Source organism: Dermacentor andersoni, chromosome 2, assembly GCF_023375885.2.
Source record: "Dermacentor andersoni chromosome 2, qqDerAnde1_hic_scaffold, whole genome shotgun sequence".
In the NCBI taxonomy this organism is placed as follows: domain Eukaryota; kingdom Metazoa; phylum Arthropoda; class Arachnida; order Ixodida; family Ixodidae; genus Dermacentor; species Dermacentor andersoni.
The window spans coordinates 86369740-86393507 of record NC_092815.1 but is presented as its reverse complement, the minus strand read 5'-3'; the positions used below and the strand labels follow the sequence as shown (position 1 = coordinate 86393507).

The 23768-nt window shown below is 45.5% G+C and overlaps 1 protein-coding gene and 1 long non-coding RNA gene across 16 annotated transcripts in view; one reads left to right on the top strand and one right to left on the bottom strand.

The window, feature by feature from the left end:
* Positions 1-23768, top strand: part of sei (potassium voltage-gated channel seizure) — a 343569-nt gene that overhangs the window by 22058 nt on the left and 297743 nt on the right. The gene's annotated exons all lie outside the window — the stretch shown is intronic.
* The window catches only part of LOC129387625 (uncharacterized), a 149764-nt gene continuing 145705 nt past the window's right edge, over positions 19710-23768 (bottom strand). The window contains exon 4 of the long non-coding RNA XR_008614803.2: positions 19710-19882. This is a non-coding gene — a long non-coding RNA (uncharacterized lncRNA). The remainder of the gene's footprint in view (positions 19883-23768) is intronic.

Genomic DNA, 23768 nt, shown 5'->3' with positions numbered 1-23768 from the left:
TGTAAAACGTGCGGCTCTTTTTTTAATTTCGCTGACTGAAATTTTCTGACTCGACACGTCAGACAGGCGGCTTTGAGCTGAGGCATCGATTCGCAGGTCTTGGGGTCCAAGCTGAATGGAAATCAGAGCGCGAATACTAATTAGGGTTCTTAAGCTAAGTGTGATCAGTGCCTTACTGCGCAATGCCCATCGTATAGGAGAGAGGCTGAAATAGAGAGAGGAATAAAGATCAATAAAAAAAAATGCTGTCTCTCCCGTAATCTAGAGGAGATGTAAGCATGAAATGGCTGCCAGCAAAACAGATTGGTTGGAGTTATACTAGTCACAATCTTAAAACGGGTGTATAGTGCATGTTCGCAACGGCACACCGCACCACATCCCACCGAACCACGCCATGCTGTGCGCCGGTCCATATGGACGCAATAGTTTCCAGTCGCAGACAGAACCTCATTGAAAGTGTCGTCTCGGTCAAACGGTCATTCGCGGCTCGCCGGACGCACCACGGAACTCGCGGACTGCTGGCGTTGAACAGAGTACTCAGCGCCGAACGACGACAATCAAGTATATAGATCTGCATTTTGAACGTCGCGATTGGAAATTACTGATAAAGCTTCAGCGTGCTAGAAGTTACAGCTTGAGCGATATTGTGAACAAACATTAGGAGGAACTCGTTTGAGAGGTAACTAGCGTATGTGATGCGCTCTTCACTGGTTGTCCGGATGATCTAGATTGGCTCTCGCAACTTGCCCGGATGTTCTCGTTTGAGTGCGCGGATAACGGCTCTAGCTTTTCGCTCAAGGTCACGAGAGCTGAAAGTATTTCATACTTAACAAAGGTGTACGGTTATCGCGAAGCGCAGCAATTGCTGTACGGATTTGTCTGGCGTAGCAGTTTCCCGATCGGTAGCGCTGGACTTCGCTGCTCTATAAGTCATCTTTATTCCTTTATTTTTTGGTGCAGTGGATTTTACGGCATCATCTCCCGCAGCAGCATCGCGTAAAACATCTGTGACAAAACTGACGTCACGAGAGGCACACATTGAAATGGTCCCGCTCTTCTACACTGACACCCTGTATATAGAAGTTTCCAGGATAGGCTAATCAGGCGTATATTGTGCACTTACCTACTTCGATTCCTAAAGCACCTACCGTGAAGCTTCGTTTATCGCGAGAACAAAATAATTGCGAAAATCACTCATTGAAAATACTGAAATACGTAAGCATGCAAATCGGCCAAACTTTATGCCTCAGGCTTCGAAGAAAAAAAAAAGGAGGAACACAAAACTTCGTAGCCGTAAAATTGTGCGGTGTGCCCGTTTCGAGAAAGCTTTGGGGTCCGCTAAATGATAAGGTTTTACAGTAGCTGTAAACTTTCTCAGTATCCGTATTGAGCACCCGGGAGGGATACAGAGAAAATAAGTGAGAGTATATGAGGACAACGTAGAAAAAAAAGAAGAAGAAAAGAAAGGCTATTATGTTCTGCTTCCTACATAGGAGAAACGGTAAAGAAAAAAAATTGACTCGCCATGCCGGCCCTGCGATGGTATATGTCCAGCGAAGCTGTTGCAAAGCCACTACACCTTCTGATGAGTGTATGGAATGTTTTACTATTTCAGAGTGATGGTGGTGATAATGCACGTGGTGCCTCTGTCATTTCGCAGCTTGCCGGTGGTTATCGTCGTCTTGGCGGGCTTGTCGCTTGCGCTCGGTTTCTCTGGCACGATCTGCATCTGTGGCATGTGCACGACGCCGTTGCCTTCGACTTGTATTCACGCTGTCCCTCGGGAGCCCCAGCTCTACGTGGCCTACCTATAGCAGTGCTTGGACGTAATTTATCTACGGTAGCTGCAATCCGGGCGCTTCAGCCTGCATATGAATTATGGGAGGCACATCGATTGGCCTAAGCTTCGTCCTTGTGGCATCAAGCGGCTTCGTTACTTTGTAAGCTCCTCATTTTCAACAAAGCACTGTGTAATACATGAATAAACATTACTAAACTTGTCCGATGGCTGGATTCGAACACAGGATCTCTAGTACAGAAGCCTGACATTAAAACCATTAAGCCACGGACGCATGTATTCAGTTGCGGCATAGAACGTACTTATGAATTTATCGCGGTCTAGTCATCAGATATGTGGTTCGGATGCTTGTTTTGTGCTTCTTCTTTATTGAAACGAATGCTGCTCTATATGTTGTACGCGTGGTTTCAAAGCATGTATGCACTTTTCGCTTCATTTCGCCGAGTACTTGAAGTCTGTTTCACCTCCGCCACGGATTGGCCCGGCATTGCATTACCTCCGGGATCGGACCACATTTTTTCCCACGGATGCTCGCGGACAGGAAAAATGCGGACCAACGCGAGGTTAACAGCTTTGCTGTAAAAGAGGTAAGAGACACTTGGGTAAACACGCATAATCACTCAGGAAGCAACACTGCGTAGTGGAAGCGCTCGCGAATCAAGTTGAATCGGCATTAAAAAAAAAAATGTTTCTTCGTTGTAGAAAGTGGGCAACGGGAATAAGCTGCCGTATCGAAGTTTGACGGGAACCAGCCTTCTAAGTTGTTAAGACACTCGAACTCTTAAACGACGAACACCCAGTTAGTTACAGTTGATGTAAGCAGCAATGCCTAAACCATTTGTGTATGAATGTCTCCCTAACGTCATGTCAGCTATTCATTTCTAATTAAACTCGAAGAGATCTTAAATTCGCATTGTGGAAAATTCACCGATGGGCTATATAGTCGTTGGTATAGCGTTCTCTGCGACATAGCGCAACTGGAATGCACACGACAGAACAGCTTGACTAGTTCATGGCGTTAATAATAACTGAGCGCTTGTTGCACGTAATCGATGGAACGATGATACCCATATCGACCACGTGCAATAGTACTCTCCCGCCTGTTCTCTCGTTTTGCCTTTCCTGGTTGCGCTACGTTTTCAGAATATTTATGTTCTCCGGAGAGAAAAGGATATAAGGAAGGCAGGGATGTTAACCAATCAAGAGTATGGTTGGCTACCCTACGCTGGGGAAAGGAGAAGGGGTAGAGAAAGAAGGGAGAGCGAGAGAGAGGCGGTATACAGAGACGTGCATGGACAGTACTAGAGTCATAGCCGCTCGTACAAACGAGACGTTCTAATAAAACAGAAACAGTGACTTGAATGCCTCTTGAGCCGATGATAGGATGGGACGATGTTCCTGTACTGTATGTTCAGTCAGAAGACGATCTTCTAGTTTCCTGAATGTGTTTGACATAGATTGTCTTTGTGCTTCAAATTGAGGACAGTGGCACAATTAGTGGTCAATGTTCTCCTTGCATCCGGAAACATCACATGCAGGACTGTCAGTCATTCCAGCTAGTGCTGAACAGGCTTTCATGAAGGGAACTCCCAGCCACAACCGACACAGAAGAGACGCTTCGTGTCTGTGCAGTCCGCCTGGAGGTCTGAGTTGCAGCGAAGGGTTTAGTCTGTGCAATCTGGTGCGCCTTGTATATGCGGTATTCCACTCTGCTCAGGAGAGCACGCGTGCTAGATTGCAAAACTGTCTCGCAGCATCGGTTAACAATTAACACGAATGGGGATGCAGCGGTCTTCTTTGTTTGAAGTCCGAACTGCCTTATCTGCTTCATTATTTCCAGTGATACCGCAATGATCTGGTATCTATTGAATAGAGATACCATGGCCTTTTTCTCTCAAGTGATGGACAAGTTCCACGATTTCGCAAGTTAGCTGATCGTGAGTTACATGTCGGAGGAACAACTGTACACATTGTAAGGACGCCCTTGAATCGAGGAAGACTGCCCATTTTTGAGGACTTTCAGCATTTATCACATGAAGCGCGTCGCGGAGAGCTGTGCAGCTGCTAGACGTAGTGATATGGAAAGTCTTGAACGCATTTTCTGGTCAGTTCTTATCGCAAAGCGGTCTCTTAGGAACAAAAAAAAAAAAAGAAAGAAATCCGGCGAAACCTATCTCTCGATAACTGTTGACGTTATTGCGATTAGCATTCAAACAATATATAGCGACACACCGTAACGACTCCACCGAAACGCGTTAGGTGCGAGCCGTGTGCTACAGCCGGGCTCTGCTTTCGCGCTTTTTTATAGGCACGATGCTCCGTCTAGCGGCGTGGCCACGAAGTGCCTCTCCTTTTTGCGTGTCCTCCGAGATTGCACTAGTGGCACACTGGTGCGCGCTAACGCTGAGAGTTAATCCTTCGCTGCCCGGGGGCATTCGTGGTGCAGCACTACTGCGTCGAACTGCTGTGCTTGAGGCACACACGGGCTCGATTCCTACCAGCATCGGGTAAATATTAAAGGACATTTTTAATTGAACAGCGTCGCAAGGAGGCTAGATAGATAGACACGCACATATAGCCGCTGAAGTAGGCTGAAAAAGCTAACCGCGTGAGAACCTGTAGGCTTACGCCTCAGGAGCGAAGGAGAAAGACAGCTGACCCGACTCGACGCCGGAAAGAAAAAGAAAAAAAGCCGCGAGCCGTGGCTTCGCGTGCCACGACCGCACGCGGTCTTCATTTTCTTTTCATGTGGGCACGCGCTATCCAGGTTCTAGGCGCCGCCCAAGGAATGGCGCTACAAACGTGTTGTTTGATTAAATGGCACGTATGCATGCACGCGGCTTCTTCTCCGCGTATATCTGGACACGGCCACCATCTCTCAAGTTTGTTCAGGCTGCAAACATTTACGTTTACGAAAGGACATGGACAAAGGCAACCACACTAGAGTGAGTTATGGTGCTTCTTAGTCATGGATATCAGTTAAATTTCATGCAGTAAGAAGTGCACTTGTTACAGGTATTCTTAGTCGTCGGTGCTGATATGAATGTTTCGCACGAAGTAACACACTAAGATAGGTTTTGGGGTCTTGTCGCCCCCAAAATATTTGTCTCTACACCGAGTCGTTTTTTTTTACAGCGAAGCTGCTTACGCGCATCGCGTGCCGTCGTTCTCGGAGTCCGCTAGAACTATCATCATCATCAACGGCTCGAGCGTCGTCTTCTTCCACAGCTGGCTCCGTCGCAGTCGAACGTGTGTGTAACCGCATTAAGAAACATAATGACGTCAATCGTCAAACCAATCCAAGCAATCGTCAAAATGATTGCAGCGCCATCATCTCCAATGATTGGCCTTGCGCCCAAAATACGGAGCTTTGGATTAGGGGTTCCGCTCATTCCATCCCAGCTACAACTATGGGAAGACCACGGGGCGCACCAACTTGCACGTGAAAACGAAAAAAATAAGCACGGAAGAACACCGACACAAACCTCACGCGCAAAAAAAAAAAAAAAAAAAAAAAAGAGGAAAGCAACCCTTTGGGAGAATCGAGGAAAAAAAAAATCTCCTAAAGCATGCTCAACACGCGAAGCACGCAAAAGCGAAAATGAGGTGAGGGAATGCTGAAACAAAAGATTTACAATATAGACTGCTTGCGAAGTTTGACTTGCATGGTGTAACACTCGGTGTAATTAACACAGCTTCGATGTTCGACCATCTTCACGGACTGGGAGGGGCGGTGATTCTTCTAACGCTGCGCTTCCGGTGCTTTCAGGTCACGAATGGCATGCGCATATCGCGTGACGTGATTTTACCCACAGGGTAGAAGCCTTGCAGCTCGATGTGCTAAAAAAAAGAAAAGGAAACGAAAGAAAGATTGGTTGTGATTATTGTTCGAGGGCAAGATAAGCTACAAGAAGCGCAATCTTTTTTAGGGTGTGTGGTATCCTTGTAGACGACCTTCAATAGGCTTAACTCTGCCATTCGACGCCATACGAACAAGCTCTGTAGGTCGCAGTGGGCGTGCTTCTACGCTAGCTTGACTGTTTTCTCACCGATGACGAGAATTTGGCGAGTCATTGGCAGTCTTGCTGGTGATTCTCGTCGTAGTAAACCTTTCGAAGCACTTGCACTGCGCAAGCAGAAACCTCTCGTGTGCTTGGCAGAGGAATTTGCAGATGCATTTGTAAGTGCAAGTTCAGGAATTAATCCCTGCGCCCTGCCTGCAACATCTACGTCTGTGATGGACGCCCCGTTCACATTTCGAGAGCTACAGACAGCACTCAGCAGCCTGCGGCGTCGATGTGCACCAGGTCCTGACGGCATTACCAACCAGATGATGGAGAACCTACCTCTGGAACATAGGAAGATGCTCCTAAGCTATCTCAATCGAGTGTGGGAGACTGGCGACGTTCCTCCTTTATGGAAGGTGGCTTGTGTTGTCCCAGTGCTGAAGCCCTGCAAAGAAATGACAGACTTGGTCTCGTATCGTTCTATATCACTGACGTCGTGTGCGGCTAAGCTCATGGAGAAGCTGACAAGTAAGCGTTTATCTTGGTGGCTCGAAGATAGAATGACTCTGCCAACATGCATGACTGGATTCCGAACAGGTTTAAGCGCGCAAGATAGCGTCTTGGACTTGATAAGCCATATTGAACATCATAGAGCGTTCGGCCTTTCAACACTAGTTATTTTCCTAGACGTATCAAAGGCTTATGATAGCGGCCTTCAGAGCTCAATACTATATAGTTTGCAGGCCATGGGGGTACAGGGCTATCTTCTGCGATTCATTCACTCATTTATCAGTGATCGTAAAATTCAAGTGCGGTTAGGAAGTACCACAAGCACCGAAAGGACGGTATCGCGAGGTGTACCTCAGGGAAGTGTTATTTCCCCAACGCTCTGTAATGTTGTAATGGCTGGTCTTGCCGCTGAAGTGCAAAAACATTGCAGGCATGTCCATATGTCGATATGTGCGGACGACATTTGTCTTTGGTTAACCGGATAGCAACACAAGCGTTTAGCTCTGATAGCTCGACAGGCATTACTTTCAGTTCAAAATTACCTTCAAGGTGTTGGGTTGACTCTCTCGGTGGAAACATCTGGCTTCATCATGTTTCCAGGTAGAGGAAGACGGTATGCGCGGTTGAAGACGGTATGCGCGGGACCTTGATCAATCTTGCCTTCGTCAATTGACGCACAAGCGCTTTTTGGGCGTCATTATTGACTACCGTTTACAGTGGCGACGAGCTGTGGACTCTGTTGTGACATCGCTATCTTCGCGTCTCAATGTGATCCGTAGAGTTGCAAGTGAGCAATGGGGAGATCACCCTTCTTCAACGATCAGGTTGCACGATGCACTGATGACCAGTCGAATAATGTACCAGCTCCCTTTAATTTCCCCCTCGATATCACAGGTGGAACGACTTGAGGTTTTGCACAGAAAGGGCCTAAGGAGGGCTCTTGGCGTTCCGCAGACTGCTCCTAACAATGCAGTACTTTATGAGTCTCTGTCGAGACCTCTTAGCCTAGTCGCTTCACAAAAATTATTGATGCAAATTGGCCGCCTCAAACAGACGGTAGCCGGGCGAGCCCTTCTACAGCGCCTTCGAAAGAGATCTGAGTCCCGAGCGTACTTGGCACTAAATACGCTTGGTTACCTGGGTCTTGACGCTAGAGGTCGAACTAAGAGGTTGAAACCACCTTGGTCATTCGCGAGCCTCGATTGTTGGTTGACAATTCCTCACGTTCGCGCTAAGCGGAGTTCTCCTTTGGTGGCAACGCGTTCGTTGGCACTGGAACATGTTGAGACTGAATATGCCCGTCATCTTCAAATCTTTACTGATGGCTCTGTGGACAAGGTCAGAGGATCTAGTGCAGCTGCTTTTCACATTCCCTCTTTGAAGTATGATTGGTCTGTTCGCTTCACTGCAGTCGTTCCTCCACAACGGCCGAAAGCGTTGCCATTGTGGCAGCTCTAAAGAAGCTACAGTTTTGTACGCCTCAATTTGTTGTCATTCTTACAGATTCAAAATCTGCCCTTCAAAGGTTAGAGCACGGGTTCCCTACTGATTCCTTATGTCTTAGCTCCCTACTCTCGGTGCACAATCTCCATATCAAAGGCTTCTGCATACGTTTCCAATGGGTGCCCTCGCACATAGGTATCATAGGCAACGAGATGGCGGACAGCCTCGCCCATAGAGCGCTGTCCCGGAATCCATTGAGAAAAGTACCTCAAGAGGACAAGGGACTCTTCAGAGAAGCGGTGTTGTGCCACTTCAATTCTTTGTGGAGCTCACCTCACAAGCCATGTGTGATCAAGGGTCTCAAAAGAAACCAAGCCACTTTACTGCTCCGCATTCGCACGGGCTCTGCTCGTACCCCTGCGTGGATGTATAAGACTGTCCTGGCATTGTCTTCATTATGTTCAACGTGTTGTGTGTGCGGTGACATAGAACATTACCTTATGTGCTGCACTCTGTATAACGCGGAAAGGAGTGTGTTATTCGGATCCCTCAAGAAGACAGGAGTTGCTCAGAGTTCTCTTCAGGACATTGTTTTCCCGTGCGGGAACCAGTGGTGTAGGAAGGAGGTCTCTCGCCTTCCTTTAAATTACCTGCAGGACACGGATTTGGCCTCCACATGATGAACTTAGGAGCGACCATATGTAGTTGTGAGGTCTGGGTCTGATTTATGTAATTTATTTATTTTAAGTGTCGCTACGGTGGAGCAATTGCCGGCAGCAACTGCAAGGCTAATCCCACCAGTAGCCTACAACCACTCAACTCAACTCAACTCAACTGGTATCCATTTTCGTGAAGACAGGCGGCATCAACGAGTTTATTTAATCGTTTTCAATCATTGATAGGTGTTGCTGCATGTATTCAAGCTAGAGCTCAACTTGTTTTGTTAGAACTCCCTTGGTTTAGTTTTCAAAAAGGACGAAAGCTGATATTCCTGGTTGTGGATTGCTGAGGGGGATATTATTTGGAATACCAGTTAGGTATTATTCCCATTAACCGGGAACAGTGCAGCACGATAACTGTAAAACACATCATCATTATTATTATTATTATTATTATTATTATTATTATTATTATTATTAGTGATCTTGTAACCATATATAAACACCACAGCTACATACACAAAATAGAAGCGGGATAATAATTGTTTTCTGAGAGGGACACCACGCCCACCCGCTTGAACGAGAGAGAGAGAGAGAGAGAGAGAAATAAAAGAAGGAAGAGAAGAACTCGCATTCTACGCACACTATACATGGGCCCCTGTTTCCGTAGCCAAATTCCACGAAGTTGATGAAATTTCCAACGCAGCTTTCCTGAGCCTCCTGTTGGGTAAAACACAACAGCGCGATGCCATGCAACACCCGCAGCAAGCAATAATACACTATGAGGCAAAACTTAAAGCGCTGTCACTTAGGCACGCCAAATTGAGGAACGAGCGAACAAAGAAAAGAAAAAAGAAGAAGAGTGGGCATAACATTCACAAAGGCTGTGGGCCAACAAGGCACATGTGGGTCGCGCACATAATCAAAGGCCAATCGGCCGCAGCAAAAAAGAGCAGCGACTTCAAGGCGGCGCCGTCGGACAAGCCTGTAGTAAGGCGCTCTATGCACAGTCGACGTGAAGTACGAGCCGCAAGAAATGGCTTCTTGCGTTTAAATTGTGGACCGCGTGACCAGCTTGTGATCGTCGGTTTGTGCCACCACTAAGTTCACTTCTGGCCCGTTCGAACCTAAGCTAGCGTAAGTGGATCGGTGCTATCGGGTGAGTAGGAGTCGTCGTGATTTCACGCCGAACTTGAGCGCATAAATGCGATTTGCCAGCTGTTTCACCGATGCAGTTTTCGCGAAGAGAGCGCCGTTAATGCGTTTATTTTCTTTTTTCATCAAGCGCTTCGCTATCGGATGTGGACGTCAGTAAATGCTTGATAAACATTGCTCAGCTAAATGCTATCTGAGACTAACTGACGTCATTGTTAATTAACTCGGGGTACACGTTGCAACAGTGCAATGGAAGCCGGTTACGGCGCATGTCCACGTCTGCGTATCAGAATACTGAAGCTAGCGCACCGGTTTCCAGATGTGGCCTTCCTCCATCCAAACATGCGGAGATGCGACTTGGTGTTCTAGATGTCATTCTCCCAGACAGCATTTCTTGCGCATTGCGAGAAAATATCTACATAACATACCGGCGTATGTTGCAATAATATGACGCCAGCCGTGGTGCTTCAGACGGGTTCAGTGTTTGTTATTTAGTTATTATTGCCTTTTAATTGCAGGATATATTTTCATCAGTGGGTGGCAGACGTGTGCAGAAGAAAGACGTTCGAAATTTTAACAAGCCAGCTATAGACTGGAAATTGATGGGAGGCCACGTAAAACAATAAATGAAAAAGTGATATGAAGGAAGCCCAAAACTCAAGAGAAAAAAATAGAGAAGAAATGCGCCTGCATTCACAAATCAGTTAGTTCTCGCCATAAAAAAGATGGTAGTGACTACAGTGACGGGGCCCGGCACTTTAACGTCTGTACTACAATGACGGGGCCCGGCAATTTAACGTCTGTACTACGATGACGGGGCCCGGCACTTTAACGTCTGTACTACAATGACGGGGCCCGGCACTTTAACATCTGCACTGCAGTGACGGGGCCCGGCTGCATTCAAGCTTCATTCTGTTATGCTCCATTTGATTATACAAAAGCGGGCATTAGGAATCATGACGCACTCGATCGAACCGATACACCTGCAGCAGGCCACTGTTCATTCAACTAAACATATTGCCATTCGATCTCATGCGCGAGCATAACACAGCTAGCTACGTAAACAGTGTTGTTAAACGTAATTATCCTTTCCCTGTGTCCATATTTTTTTCATCATCGCGTGCTACCAGAAGTACTGCCGCTGGAAATTTCGACCTGCCTCCTATAGATAATGTATATGGCTAAAGACGACTTGAATTTGTTGGAGTTAAGACATGGAACAACATACCTTCCGAAATAAGAAACACGAAATTTCAGCAAAGCACTATTTATTAGCCATAACTCACTGACGTTGTGCCTGTATTCTTGCTTGGCGTTCTAGTTGTTTGGGGTTTGATAATTTATGTAACTGGTAATAATTTCTATGCATGCCGTAAAAAAACATATTTTTTATTCTGTTTTTAATGTGCTAATGTGTTGCATTCATCCCCTGTATTGATCCCCTTATGCTTGTACCCAATGTCTATTATATTTTGCATATTCGGACCCATTAACTAGCCTGCGGCTATTGGGTCCAACAGTCTTTTGCGTATGCACTAGTTTAACACCTATGATGATAATAATTAAAAAAAATAGAGAAAGAAAGTTCACTAGAATTCTGATTCTGAATGGAAAGGGAACGGTAAAAAACACAATAAAAAAATGTCATGGCATATGTTCATACTTGTGTAGCGCCGGGCAACGAATATTGTACTGGATTAAGAAACAGCCGGTAATTTCTCGCCGATAAACCGATAAAGACCGATAAACATACAGTGCGATGCAACTTGAGAAATAATTATATTGAAGCTTCCAAGATTTTAGAAGAAAAGAAAGGACTAGTCGCGACGGCACATCACAAGTCGCCGTAGGCATCGAAGCCTAGCCATAATGAAATTATTTTTGAACAGCTCTGATAGTGTCCATGTAACAATGATTGCTTGCGTACCGTCAGATGCTCATATACTACGGCATAAAGCTCACGGCGCGGTGCGAAAACGTGCTCGCAGCGAAAGCGAAACATTGTGTGCGAACGTGCATGAAGACGCACAGTCGGCCCCCGCGAACCCGTGCGATCGCTGCATTGAAGCTTCATTCTGCTTTGCTCCATTTGGTTACACAGACAGCTCACTATAAGAACATATTTCACATAGTTTTCTCTCAGCGGTTGCCTACCTTTCACGTAAGAAACCGGTTCGGTGGAATCGACTGCGGCGACCGCGCGCAGTGTCCCAGCTTATTGCACGTAGTAGGTAAAGAGATAGCGTCTGTAAACCATTTTGTGCTTTCTGTTTATCCAAGATTATGATCTTATAGGTAAAATACTTCTGTCATTTCGAGAGTAATTGCAAAAATTTCCAGGAGGGCTCCCGCGTAGTATCTTTATTTAGCGCCGATATCCAAACCTATGCGGAGCACACCGCGTTATCCCTCAGACTACGCAAGTGAGGCGCTTCCAACAGATGGCGACTCCGTATATCCTCGCCCCCATAGTTGTACGAAACTGTGCTCGCCCCCAATACCGACATCGTTGTGACGGCCCCGTCGCTACAGTGTTGTTGCTAAAGTGACGGGCCCCGTCACTGTAGTGCTGATGTTAAAGTACCTAGCCCCGTCACTGTAGTCACTGCCAAAAAAGGTAGTAACAGCGCTCCCCCCCTCTCCTTTGTTTCTCTCTTTGCATTAATTTGCATAAAGACTAGACGTAGCTGAACAGCGCATAAATCAAACTGACAAAAGACAAAATGTGGCGGGCGTCCTGTTATTTCTTGTGTACATTGTGGGCGCATTGAAGCTCGGCATTGATAGCGGGTATCCTTAAGCATGTGCATGTTGCGAAAACTTCACAATAGGCATGTATTCTCCATGAATAAGAGACTACAACTTTTCAATAGCGACATAGCCTCAAAAATCCACTTACTGAGACGTTACTAGGGAGGCTTCGATATATGCGGGTCATATATGTCCAGCAAGCCGTGTCAGCTTGTCACTGGCACCCGGTTGTAACGATGGGCTTTAGACAGGAACGAGTGACACGACGATCTGTTCGGCTCTCATCGAGTTAAAGATTTCACACCTTTGCCGTAACGGGTAAGCAATGAACGCGATAGCAACATGTTAGAATATTACACGAAGTGTAATTAAGACTCGTAGCTGTAGTGGAATTATGAATTGGAGTAAAGGTAAGCTGATTAAGTACAAACGAGCTGCTGTGCTAGGGCTCCTTTGTCTGAATGCTGCCATCGGACAATTTCATTCGTGTTTATTCATTAAAGCCAATGTCTTTCTTAGCTACTTTACCACGACTTTTCCATATCGAGTATGTTTCGAACCTCTTTCCTAGGCTGATCCTGGAGGTGGGGCACAGGCCCGCCAATAAAATTACACCATTTTCAGGTTAGAGCTCTGTTATTGTCTTGCACTTTTAATATTTAAGTCTGAGAAGGTTTCAGATATAAAGCATGCGCTGTCGGAGTTTTGTTTCATGACATTCTTTTGTAGGCTGCCATTCTCAAAATTCTGAGGAATAAATTTGTCAATGATGTAAACTCTGGTATGAACACCTTTAGGGATAGAATGGTGTGGCAATATAACCCACATACACGGCATGTCATATAGCATGGCGCGGCATATAACACACATATACCGAAATATATACGACGCCTCACGGCGACGGCAAAAATTCGCTTGGAGTGCCCATATATTTGCTATCGCAATCAAATAGAATTCAGTCAAAAACAGCCGCGCATTTGTGGGGCAGTATTCGCAGACAATTTTAATGCGCTAGCGCTATAGGGCTTCCAATCCGGCGAAAAGCCGTTGTGTGTCTGTCCGTGTGCTGCGCGACCACGGAAAGCCAACAGCAGCGCCGCGTGGCGGAGAGTAGGCCAGGAGTAGGTACGTAACGCGTTGGAGGAGAGCAACCACATGCAGCCAATGACGCGTTCCCGCCTCGCACGGCGCAGCCAATCAGAACGCGCGCGCCACGACAGGTGCAGCCAACGGCAAGCTGCACTCGGTCGCAGTTGCGGCCGGTGGGGGCAAGCGCCGCGCGCAGTTCTCGTCTCACAGACGGTTTAGCAGCGCGTCAGAACAAGTCGCGTCGCAGTTATTCGGAGACGGGCTGTGCATGAGGCAGCGGGTCCATCTGGGTTGGTCAACGCGGAGCGCCGGGCTCGACGCTACTGAAACGACAGGGTGATCGTGCGTCGACTGATCCTGACGTTTTCGCTAAACGAGAGAAGTTGGAAGCAGACAGGCTGAGAAAGTGCAAACGAAACTCCTGCACAGAGGGAACGCCGTCTCGAAGCAGATGCCGAAGCCACGAGAAATGCGCGGGCTGACCAAACTCTTCAACAGCGACGACGCCGCATAGGCGCCAACGTTCAAGCTATGAGGACTTGACGGGCGAAGGAGACTGTCGAAGTGTATGCCGCGCGATCGGTCAAAAACGTTCATTTAAGAACGGCGCACACATACTGGCACATACCCAATAACTCAACTTGGCATCAAAGAGGTTCATTGGAGACTAGCACAGCCCGTGTGGCACGTGGTGATGATAAGCCTAGACAAACTATGCTAAAATATAGGGTTATAACGGTTCTTGCTTAGCCAGAGCTCAACCGTCACCCAATTTTTTTTAAAAATTTACACATATTGCCTTCCGGTGGCATGTGGAAATATTGAAGTGAAAGTGTGGTGACATTTTTCATGTAAGAATTGGTACTGACTTGCAGAGCTTATTGGACTCATTCAGGGATAGAGGAAGGACAGGGTTAGCGCAAGTTGACGCATCCATGCCCATGCACTTGAAGAAATTTCGACGAAGTGATTTCGCCACTTAAGAGACCGTCTTTTTTTCATTTAGTTTACTTTATTTAAATTATCATTACCCTCAGTCCTAATAGCATTTGAGAGGGGCCTAAATAAGACAACAGGATACAATTGAACACATGAAGAAGTACAGAAATAATTGAACATACTAACACAAGTACTGCAATGTAGGAAAACCAAAAACATCAGTTACGTGGAATTAAAAAGGCGACTATTGTATTTCGAAAACGGGAGGGTTCAGGTAAAAAAAAAAAGAATGTTTTGAGGGAGGCGGTCCCAAACAATACATATTTTCGGTAGAAAATATTCAGAATATGTTTAGGTTTTCTATCTCGACACATCAACTTTCTGTGCGTTGTCGACACATGAAGATATGTGTGGTGGTGGTTTTCTTATCAAACCTCCTCTACTGTCAATACTGCCAACTGCCTCCCACTAGACATGGGAGTCACTCCTGTCGACGAATGACTTGCAGATTCTGGCAGAAGTAACTAACTGGGCCGAAACGGTCGTGGCAAACAATTGAACACCACCTCTCGGACCCCCGGCAAGCTAATTTAACGAACTCGTTATGCCGTAAATGAAGTTGTTTCTCTCTCTCTCCCTTATCAACAGCGATTGAAGGTAGGGATTATGGTAAAATGCTTAGTGCAGCAAACAGAGGTGAGATAACTGCCCGCGTGTGGCGAGTAAGGGTAGATTAAGCTCCGACTTCATGGTACGATACGCTAGACATGCGGTTGTAGTCTGGTAATGTGAAAATTCGCCTTTAAGCGCGCTCGTGATCTATTGCTCTGTACTTACTGGACGTTGCGCCAGCGCGTGTTTTGTTGGCGAGCGCGAGCCAATGCGGAGGCCGTACGTATCGACTCGAGAAACTCGGATGCGATACGAAAATGCATCACGCCGGCGCGTCGAATTCGTGTCTCGACGCAAGTCCCCTCGGAGCGCCTCCAACTCATTCTTTATCCGTCGCCTTCGCTTTGCCAGCCGCTTCGTGACCGGTCTCATTTACGGCTCATTAGGCAACCGCGGAATTCATTTTGACATTTTCTTGCATGATCGAAAAAATAAAAAATAATAATAAAAGAAATGAAGAAAACTTGATGGAAGCGCTGCTACGATTTAAGCCTGTTTACACTTGGGAAATACACCCTGAGATTGAGCTGACTTGGAACGACAGGGAGCTCAGTGCCTTGGTAAGGATTCGTTCTGTGAAATGTTAGGCGGCGAGAATTAATCGAGAACATAACGTGGACGAAATGGACAACAGTGTTTTAGAAGAAGGCTAAATGATCTCTTTTTCTTGTTCCTCTTGTGTTCGCAACCACAACACACACTACATTAGACACATTAGAGAGTTTTAGAGACGACATGCATCTCTTCAATAAATATTAAGTTTGAAAATTTTAGCTCGTTGATTGTTTTGCTCTCGATACGCTCTTAAAAGGCCTGCGTACGAAGCTTCATTTTCGTGACGAAGCAACGCGGTGAAGAATTACCGCTGGAAAAGCTGAGGACATATGTTTCGCCAGTTTTCTATGCAAGTCTTGTGACCGTTTGCTGCAGTCAGTGTCGATATTTGGCACTGTCGTTTCTATAGAACAATTTGCATACAGAACCCCTAACGGAATGCTCATGCAAGAGCGTTTGTCTGGACCACGCATACCTGAACGACACCGGAATTTTGTCCGAGCTCATGCTATAAAGTGGACATCGAATGAAAACTGTGTACACTTCGAGGAACAGTAGGCTAGTTTTGGCGATTATCGCGGCTACGCGAAGTCTGTACATCTGCCGTGCAAATTGACGTCTTCCCAACGTGCTTGAATTCGTTCACCTTGTATTGTTTTTTCTTCAATATGATGAGCTATATTTTTTGTCTGCACACAGTCCCTCGAACTCACTTTGGTGTGTCTCGTGCGGTTAGAGCATATTGTTATCTGTAAGCATGAAAATGCTAATGCTTTTTTTTGCTTAATGCTTTCTTTTTCTGGTGTGTAGTCTGAGCGAAGCCAGATTGCTTAGGTAATCTACATCTAGCAGATACGTTGTGCTTAATTAACTTGTAGTACAATAACAATGATTTTAGCTGGAGTTACTTTACGGGATATCGGGGAGGCAAGCCTCACAAAAAGTAGCTTAAACCGCGCTAAGAAATTTTACTTCTGCGTGATGATATACCACTTCGACTACATCAATATAATATAGAGACAAAGCTGTAAATGCTTGTTAGAAAGTCCACACAGCTCTCCTGTGTTCGAAAAACGCGGATCACTTTTTTTCCGCGTTATTAGTCAGCATTACGTTTGTGGACAACACTGCATTGCCGCGTAGTCCATGCATCGGTACTTAACGACTTTCGGCGCATTGCAGTCGTGAAAGTACTGTTATGACGGTCGCGCTGCGTACAGGAGTGGCCGTGGCACGTAATGGACATTTTCCGAAGGACGCCTGGTGAACCGTGTATAACAGAGCGAAAAACCTAATGGACGGGCGACTACCGCGGAACGCCCACTGGACACAGAATGCTCCAACTAGGGCATCGATCAGTCCATTACGGCTCTTTTAACTCACTGCCGTAAGCCTGTTTGCAACAGACGAGTTGACGCATTACATGCGCAATAATAAAATAGCTGAAGACAGGGCTCAAGTATAACATATTAGTGTTGAACAGCCGGGGACGGTATGCTTAAAACCACTGTTCATTGTTTCAGGAGAGAGGCGGAGGAATTTGTCAGAACAAACCCACTCACAAAGAAACCAGATAGTATGGGACAAATGCAACTGTTGTTACAAGTTAGCTATGTATAGTCAAACTATATGCGTCTGATGCGATCAAAGCAGTCTGTGACTGTCGTATGAGCTCGATAAAGTAACCTCTGCAGAAGTGTATGTTCTGGACAAGAAGAGTCTACCACTGTACTCCACTTCGCTGTGCACAGCTTAAAAACTAGTACAAACCTTTGGTGCCGACTTGTCGGAACTGGATGTCTGGGCCCCCAAGTCGAAATGTGAATCACAGGGAATGCGAAAAAACGCCCATGTACTTACATTTAGGTGGACGTTAAAGAACCCCTGATGGTCCAAATTATTTCCGAGTCTCCCACTACGGCGTGCCTCATGATAAAATTGTGGTTTTTGGCACGTAACACCACATTTTTTTTTTAAAGTCACAGGAATTGTGGACTACACTTGTTTTGGGGGCAAGTCGCTTCGTGTTGTACAATATGTACTGAAAACACGGTAACTATGTCCAAATAGCACGGACGTTGCACACTTACGTACGCATTTCTTGAATGACACATAGGACCATTATTTTAGCGAACGAGTATGCTAGGCTCAGACAGCGATAAAACAGTAATGGTTGGAGAATCGCTTTTCAGTGAACTGAAAAAGTGTGGCTCACTTTCAGCACGGGCCGATCATGAATGTGATTGAGCAGCAATGAGGTCATCTTTGTGAAACGGTTTGTTTATGCATGATCACACTTCAATAAGGACAAATTTACCGACCTTTCGAATATTAGTGGTCAGAAGGGAATGCACTCCATGTCTAAAAATGATTCTCCGAGTTTCCTTTTGTGAGTCTCAACCATTGCCGTGCAATTCATATGCACATATATTGTAAATATAATGTCTAGAGATAGCTAGTGACACGTTTTGCTAGATCTTATCGTAATTATACCCAGTTCTTGCCCTTTCCACGTGCACATGTGCCTAAAGAAAACGACACGAAAGAGAGAAAATTAGCGATAGCGCCAGGTAATATTTTTAATTAGCTTCTGGCGTTGTCCCATCATTTCGTACAGCGCTCAGTTTTTCGAACTAAGCTCGTCTCTGACAATACGACTCACGCAAATTATTCTTTTCAACTAAGATCAACACGAATAGACTGTGACGATGTTGACACGCGGGGTGTGGCCGCATAGCTCAGGGACCAAACCTCCCGATGAAACGCACCAAACGCAAAAGACTGTCTGCTTCATTAGCTGGGTGCCACGTGTTATCTCCGGTATCTCTGGCCCTCAAATATAGGTGGCGCTGTCGTAATACAGCCGAACCCGCGTCCGTGCATGGGATACCAATTGAATGTCTCCCAGGGGGTCAAATGCGCCCGTGCGACCCGTGCAGTTTTTCTCGTCTCGTGCGCCACCCTCGTCGCCTTAGTAACCAAGTGGGCGAAACTGGGTCGCATGCACTGGAGCGAAGTTGTAAAACGGACTGCGCTGGTAGCCGTGGCGGGCGCGTGCGCCGCGTCGATTCTCGGCCGCTGTCGCTCTCGACGTCTGCTCCGCCGTTACGTTCTCGTCTGGTCAGCGCCGGACGTTTTTGAGTTGTGCCGTCTGGTTAGCCGCATCGTCCGCTACGATACGACGCGCCTGGATTGCAAAATAAAGCTTTTTATGCGGAGTAGTTGAGTTGCTCAATGCGTTCTGTGCGTAGTTTGGCATACGTACAGGTGTCTTTTTTTATTACTTCTGTTTTTAAGTTATACAGAATGAGAAAAAAATTGAAAAGCTGCTTGAAGTACACAATACGATTCCAATCCTTGAATTTGGTTGCTCGAAGAGGTGGACGTTACTTGTGCTGGAAACTGAAATAGATAATCAAATAATAAAAAGAAATTCTAATTAGATTTTGAACCAATTACTTCATGGCACGTATTGTAACCTACGAATTGCAACCGGTGAATTCGCGAGGCGTATCGACTTGGAACGAATTCGGGGACCGATACCGGTTTCATGATATTCATTCCTAAAGTGTGCAACGAAATACATAGGCATTACAGTTATTTTTGTGCTTGAAAGCATAAATGCTTTTTTTGTTAAAGTGAGCCGAACAACAGTGCATTTTTACCGCTTCCTATCTTCCATTTCTGTGTTGCTGTCATCTCCCTTTTGAAGAGTAGGCAAGTGCTGTGCCCCTTCCGGTGGCAGTTGCCAGCCTGCTCCTCGCTTTCCCTTTCCTGTTAAATGTAAATATGTTTTTCAACACGAATAATAATAATAATAATAATAATAATAATAATAATAATAATAATAATGATAACGATAATAATAATAATAATAATAATAATAATAATAATAATAATAATAATAATAATAATAATAATTAATAGTAGTAATAATAATAATCATAATAATGTTATTGCCACGAGAAATGCAGAACAGCAGGATTTGACCGGTCTAAGACTCAGTTGGCTTGTAGGACCATGCCTATGAACACGATACACTTGGTGAAAGAACTACATAAATTGGTGAGACATGTACATCAAAGAATAATATTATAAATTCTTTTATTATTTCTAGAAAACACACTGCATTCACCAGGCCTGCCAAAGTCACATTGTGCTTGACTGGCAGAGTCAAGTCGCCCAGTGCTGCCGCCTTTTAAGCGGCAGCACACCCGGCTAAATGCTATGGTTTGGGAGCACTGCAATCACGGCGCGCCAGCGGACATGTCACGTGGTAATCTTTTCTTGCATTTCGCGGGCATCTGCACTAAGCGGGAAAAGACGAATACTTAATAGATAGAGAGTTCGAAAATGATTAATCGGACGTTTTGAAAAGCGCTCTACAATTTTCTAATTGGAATTTTTTGCGTACCTTCATTTAAAAGATGGTTAATTAATATTTACTAATTGTGCAATTAAAGAGAATACAAAAATGGTGTAGAAGTTGCTTTAGAAGTTAGTTAGTTAATATTGACTAATTATGCAATTAGGAAGAATATAAAAATTTTGCGATTTACTCCACACAATAGTTAGCAACATGCATTTGCTCGCGTCGAGTGCATCGGCATACTTTTAAACTCTGGCAAAAGTTAGGTGGGACACCCTGTATATGCGTATGTTTCGACTGTGTATACTATGAGTAGACCTGGCCATTACGTTGCTGTGCCCCATGCCTCGGTCGTCATCATCACCCATGTTGTTACTCTCTCCTCACCACTTCCCCTTCCACCAGCGCAGTGCACCTGGCTAGAGGAACGCGCCTCAGATCGACCTTTCTGGCTTTATTATCATGCAACTTCTCTCTCTCTTTCTGCGAGATCCTCGCCGCTTCTGCGTCCCCTTCCAAAGCCACCTAGAAACCCCTTCACCCCTGCTCCTCTTGCCCCGATCCCAGCCAATCAACCTCGTACGGCACCAAATCACAACTCTAGGTCATCGCCATACCCTGCGATGCTGCGACAGCGGCGTCAGTAGACGCTTAGTCGGCTGCTATAGCTCGAGCGTGTAGGCTGCGTTTCGCACCGCACGCTGTGGTTGCAACTAAAGTAGGCAGATTTCTTTTTCTTCTTTCTTTCCTTTCTTTTTTTTTTGCTTAACGCTGCCACACGGTTCCTCCGTGCCATGTGGCGCCCGAATAAAACACGTTTCGCGCTGGCTCGAAGCAGGGCGCTGCTTAGCACGTCGCACCACGGCCCAATATGTCGCGTCAGCGGTACTGAGATCCACGAAATACGCCGAATAGGCGTAAGGGTGTCTGGCTTTAGACATTCTGTTGCACGTTAAAAAACTGTGGTTCGCGAGTGCCCTTTGCAATTGGCTAGCCGTCTTAGCTAATGATATGTCTAGGATTAGCTGGAATTTGCCCTTAGGGACATCTAGTCTTACAGCTGTCTGTGAACGTGGGATTTGGTGCACGGTAACGGAATCGGACTTCAGATGGCGCACTGCTGGACGAGTTGTCTCGTGGACAATCCACGGAAAACGACGACATAGGCGCTCGCTTGCAAGTTCTGAATGAGTTTACTCGTAGAACATAATGCAAGCAAGGTACGGTACCCCGTCGATTCTGAACTGGCGAGAGCACTTTATCGTAAAAAAAAGAATGTGTACGCAGATTGTAACTAGCTACGCATCGATTGTTTTGCGTAAGTGTTACGAGGGCGTTGACCTTCAGCAGCTGGTGTGCTTTGTGAAGACACGATAAGGAGGGGGGTCTTGAAAAGCTAAACGCGTCACAAGCTATAATTAGGTTGGATAAATAATTATAGCAAGGCAAATTCTAGAAATATTATGGTGCATAGGCAGCCTTAAGTCATCGCAAGTGCTCGCCCGCTTATCGATTAAGGAGACGCACAAATGATTTTCGATATTTCCGACGCAAAACTAATCGGAAAAAGTGCCGACGCGTGTGCTCTAACCTAACCTGACCTAACTAGCGGGAGACCACAAGCAAGGTTAAGAGATTTACGCGTCTTAGTATTCTCATCTCTCAACGCAGAATTCACTATAGGTGGCTGTTAATTATCATTTGACTGGTACCAGGTGCTTTCACAAGCATTAATTTCACGCAGCAGACATAGTGCATTGTGGTTTTTATCATTTAGTACGCAACCTATAATCAGCCGCATTACCCATCACTGGCCTGCCTGCTCAACAATTATATCAGCTGTCTAGCTGGAAATTGTAGTTTTTCATTATGTGCCTTTTTTTTTTCGTCTGCTGAAACCGTCATCCTTGAGGCTTTAAACAACAGTCAAAAGAAAGAAAGAAAGAAAGAAAGAAAGAAAGAAAGAAAGAAAGAAAGAAAGAAAGGAAGAAAGAGAAAAAAAAGAAAGAAAGAAATACTTTCTTTTTCAGGCTCTTGATTCGTCGCTGCAGGCATTTAATATTCTATATAAAGTTCAGTTTTATTCCTACCAGATTCTCCTCATAGATTTGGCGCAGCACGTCTCTTCTTCTTCTTCTTTTTTTTTTTTTTTTGGTTTCTCGTGCGAGAACAAATGTTCGTCTGAATAATTCGACGCAAAACTCCAAGCTTTGCTGGTTGACTTACAGCCATTCGTTTCGAATCCGTCAGCCGAAACCTTATGTTGCGCCGAATTGATCCAGACGAACACGCCTGCTAACGCAGAGAGAGGAAAAAAAAAAAAAAACAAGAAGGAAAAACCGATGAAATGAAAGAAGCATAACAAAATAGTTAAGGAAGAGCAAAAAGGAACAAAGAGTAGAACCGTTTTCCGAAATCAACCAGGGGGAATCGTCTTTGGGAATACACGTTCTTGTCGCCGCTCTAGGTTTCTTTTTCTTCTTTTTTTGAGTGGTATAATCGGGTCTTTCTTTGATATTTACTTTTAGTTTCATGCCAAAATTGCCCATGTGATTGCGCAACAGCTGAAATTGGTCAGCATAGAGCAATCGCACCTGTTCGAGATCGTGCCCTCACACCAGTGGAAATAAAGCAAAGACACAGATTAACCGTATTGTGACCGAGCTTGGATTCAAAGAAATAAAGGGGGAAAATGCGGGAGCCGTTATTAAATGTTTCGTAACAAAGAGCTGGCGAGCATTTAGGGGCAATTTCGGATGACCATTCTCGTTCTATAATTTTTTCTCTTTCTCACCGTTTCCGGCTGCCATTGTATATGCACCTTGAAAAAGAACACTTTTTTTCCCCGTTTGTTCTCTTGTTCTTGATTATTCTTGTCCTCAATCTCCATTTAGAAATTAAAACATTTATATGCGGTCGATGCAGTCGCACGAACAATGAGTCTTTTGGGTTGAGGTGCTTTGACCTTAAGGATGAGGGGGAAAGAAGGTGTATTCATTATTCCGTTCCACGTCTTTGACTCGCTATATTAGGCCCTTTAGTCTTTCAAATACGTCGTTTTATTTAAAGTGTGACGTTCGCGCAATTACCAGGTTTCTTCCACACTGCAGTGGATGAGTCATTTAAGCATTTTTATCGACAGGGTAAAATAGGACGTTGATTAGTATCTCATTTGTCTTGTTTGCATTGAATTTTTTGTAGGTTTTGCTTAAGCGTTTGTGGTATGCGTGAGTGCAAGAGAGAGAGAGAGAATGAGAGAGAGAGAGAGAAAACAAGGAGGGCAGAGGCAGGGAGGGCAACCAGACGCACTCCTGTTTGCTACCCTACACAGGGGGTAAGAAAAAGGGCAATAGGAAAAGAAAGGGAGAGGGGGAGATAGTGAATACTATAAGTACGGGCACCCCCTCCCCACCACCCTCCCCCGAAAATATTTTGGGCTACGCCACTGCCACGGTCCGAGCATAACTTGGAAAATGGTCTGAAAGGCGAGAAAAGCCAGGCACATCAAGCAGACGTGTATCCGGTTTGCTACCCTACGCAAGGGGTAGGGTGCGAAGGAATGAAAAGAAGAAAATAGAGCAACAAGGGCGTCGCTTTGTTTGCAGTTGCACACATCGGAACTGCACTTCCTGAAGTCGACAGACCTCAGTGAATGGTATATGTGTGCGTATTACGTGGGGACTCTTTAACTGGGGTTAGGGATAGGCGACTCTATAATGTAGTTTACCTACCCGTCGGTCTACAGTTATCAAAAAAAAAAAAGAGGAGAGAGAAAAGAAAAGCACCACCGACGAATACGGCGTCTGCAACTCCTTGTCTCA